This window comes from Nanorana parkeri, unplaced genomic scaffold (genome assembly GCF_000935625.1).
Source record: "Nanorana parkeri isolate BGI_ZX_2015 unplaced genomic scaffold, ASM93562v1 scaffold897, whole genome shotgun sequence".
Lineage (NCBI taxonomy): Eukaryota > Metazoa > Chordata > Amphibia > Anura > Dicroglossidae > Nanorana > Nanorana parkeri.
In genome coordinates this window covers 1-3,547 of record NW_017307165.1, presented here as the reverse complement: position 1 = coordinate 3,547, position 3,547 = coordinate 1, and positions in this window count along the sequence as shown.

The window sequence follows — 3,547 nt, the reverse complement described above, 5'->3', positions numbered from 1 at the left end:
TCTCTCTCCCCTTTCACCCTCTCTCTCTCCCCTTTCACCCTCTCTCTGTCTCTCTCTCCTCTTTCATCCCTCTCTCTCACCCTCTCTCTCTCTCTCTCCTTTCACCCTCTCTCTCCTTTCACTCTCTCTCTCTCTCCCCTTTCACCCTCTCTCTCTCTCCCCTTTCACCCTCTCTCTCCCCTTTCACCCTCTCTCTCCCCTTTCACCCTCTCTCTCCCCTTTCACCCTCTCTCTCCCCTTTCACCCTCTCTCTCCCCTTTCACCCTCTCTCTCCCCTTTCACCCTCTCTCTCCCCTTTCACCCTCTCTCTCCCCTTTCACCCTCTCTCTCCCCTTTCACCCTCTCTCTCCCCTTTCACCCTCTCTCTCCCCTTTCACCCTCTCTCTCCCCTTTCACCCTCTCTCTCCCCTTTCACCCTCTCTCTCCCCTTTCACCCTCTCTCTCCCCTTTCACCCTCTCTCTCCCCTTTCACCCTCTCTCTCCCCTTTCACCCTCTCTCTCCCCTTTCACCCTCTCTCTCCCCTTTCACCCTCTCTCTCCCCTTTCACCCTCTCTCTCCCCTTTCACCCTCTCTCTCCCCTTTCACCCTCTCTCTCCCCTTTCACCCTCTCTCTCCCCTTTCACCCTCTCTCTCCCCTTTCACCCTCTCTCTCCCCTTTCACCCTCTCTCTCCCCTTTCACCCTCTCTCTCCCCTTTCACCCTCTCTCTCCCCTTTCACCCTCTCTCTCCCCTTTCACCCTCTCTCTCCCCTTTCACCCTCTCTCTCCCCTTTCACCCTCTCTCTCCCCTTTCACCCTCTCTCTCCCCTTTCACCCTCTCTCTCCCCTTTCACCCTCTCTCTCCCCTTTCACCCTCTCTCTCCCCTTTCACCCTCTCTCTCCCCTTTCACCCTCTCTCTCCCCTTTCACCCTCTCTCTCCCCTTTCACCCTCTCTCTCCCCTTTCACCCTCTCTCTCCCCTTTCACCCTCTCTCTCCCCTTTCACCCTCTCTCTCCCCTTTCACCCTCTCTCTCCCCTTTCACCCTCTCTCTCCCCTTTCACCCTCTCTCTCCCCTTTCACCCTCTCTCTCCCCTTTCACCCTCTCTCTCCCCTTTCACCCTCTCTCTCCCCTTTCACCCTCTCTCTCCCCTTTCACCCTCTCTCTCCCCTTTCACCCTCTCTCTCCCCTTTCACCCTCTCTCTCCCCTTTCACCCTCTCTCTCCCCTTTCACCCTCTCTCTCCCCTTTCACCCTCTCTCTCCCCTTTCACCCTCTCTCTCCCCTTTCACCCTCTCTCTCCCCTTTCACCCTCTCTCTCCCCTTTCACCCTCTCTCTCCCCTTTCACCCTCTCTCTCCCCTTTCACCCTCTCTCTCCCCTTTCACCCTCTCTCTCCCCTTTCACCCTCTCTCTCCCCTTTCACCCTCTCTCTCCCCTTTCACCCTCTCTCTCCCCTTTCACCCTCTCTCTCCCCTTTCACCCTCTCTCTCCCCTTTCACCCTCTCTCTCCCCTTTCACCCTCTCTCTCCCCTTTCACCCTCTCTCTCCCCTTTCACCCTCTCTCTCCCCTTTCACCCTCTCTCTCCCCTTTCACCCTCTCTCTCCCCTTTCACCCTCTCTCTCCCCTTTCACCCTCTCTCTCCCCTTTCACCCTCTCTCTCCCCTTTCACCCTCTCTCTCCCCTTTCACCCTCTCTCTCCCCTTTCACCCTCTCTCTCCCCTTTCACCCTCTCTCTCCCCTTTCACCCTCTCTCTCCCCTTTCACCCTCTCTCTCCCCTTTCACCCTCTCTCTCCCCTTTCACCCTCTCTCTCCCCTTTCACCCTCTCTCTCCCCTTTCACCCTCTCTCTCCCCTTTCACCCTCTCTCTCCCCTTTCACCCTCTCTCTCCCCTTTCACCCTCTCTCTCCCCTTTCACCCTCTCTCTCCCCTTTCACCCTCTCTCTCCCCTTTCACCCTCTCTCTCCCCTTTCACCCTCTCTCTCCCCTTTCACCCTCTCTCTCCCCTTTCACCCTCTCTCTCCCCTTTCACCCTCTCTCTCCCCTTTCACCCTCTCTCTCCCCTTTCACCCTCTCTCTCCCCTTTCACCCTCTCTCTCCCCTTTCACCCTCTCTCTCCCCTTTCACCCTCTCTCTCCCCTTTCACCCTCTCTCTCCCCTTTCACCCTCTCTCTCCCCTTTCACCCTCTCTCTCCCCTTTCACCCTCTCTCTCCCCTTTCACCCTCTCTCTCCCCTTTCACCCTCTCTCTCCCCTTTCACCCTCTCTCTCCCCTTTCACCCTCTCTCTCCCCTTTCACCCTCTCTCTCCCCTTTCACCCTCTCTCTCCCCTTTCACCCTCTCTCTCCCCTTTCACCCTCTCTCTCCCCTTTCACCCTCTCTCTCCCCTTTCACCCTCTCTCTCCCCTTTCACCCTCTCTCTCCCCTTTCACCCTCTCTCTCCCCTTTCACCCTCTCTCTCCCCTTTCACCCTCTCTCTCCCCTTTCACCCTCTCTCTCCCCTTTCACCCTCTCTCTCCCCTTTCACCCTCTCTCTCCCCTTTCACCCTCTCTCTCCCCTTTCACCCTCTCTCTCCCCTTTCACCCTCTCTCTCCCCTTTCACCCTCTCTCTCCCCTTTCACCCTCTCTCTCCCCTTTCACCCTCTCTCTCCCCTTTCACCCTCTCTCTCCCCTTTCACCCTCTCTCTCCCCTTTCACCCTCTCTCTCCCCTTTCACCCTCTCTCTCCCCTTTCACCCTCTCTCTCCCCTTTCACCCTCTCTCTCCCCTTTCACCCTCTCTCTCCCCTTTCACCCTCTCTCTCCCCTTTCACCCTCTCTCTCCCCTTTCACCCTCTCTCTCCCCTTTCACCCTCTCTCTCCCCTTTCACCCTCTCTCTCCCCTTTCACCCTCTCTCTCCCCTTTCACCCTCTCTCTCCCCTTTCACCCTCTCTCTCCCCTTTCACCCTCTCTCTCCCCTTTCACCCTCTCTCTCCCCTTTCACCCTCTCTCTCCCCTTTCACCCTCTCTCTCCCCTTTCACCCTCTCTCTCCCCTTTCACCCTCTCTCTCCCCTTTCACCCTCTCTCTCCCCTTTCACCCTCTCTCTCCCCTTTCACCCTCTCTCTCCCCTTTCACCCTCTCTCTCCCCTTTCACCCTCTCTCTCCCCTTTCACCCTCTCTCTCCCCTTTCACCCTCTCTCTCCCCTTTCACCCTCTCTCTCCCCTTTCACCCTCTCTCTCCCCTTTCACCCTCTCTCTCCCCTTTCACCCTCTCTCTCCCCTTTCACCCTCTCTCTCCCCTTTCACCCTCTCTCTCCCCTTTCACCCTCTCTCTCCCCTTTCACCCTCTCTCTCCCCTTTCACCCTCTCTCTCCCCTTTCACCCTCTCTCTCCCCTTTCACCCTCTCTCTCCCCTTTCACCCTCTCTCTCCCCTTTCACCCTCTCTCTCCCCTTTCACCCTCTCTCTCCCCTTTCACCCTCTCTCTCCCCTTTCACCCTCTCTCTCTCACCCTCTCTCTCTCTCCTTTCACTCTCTCTCCCTCTCCTTTCACCCTCTCTCTCTCCCCTTTCACCCTCTCTCTCTCCCC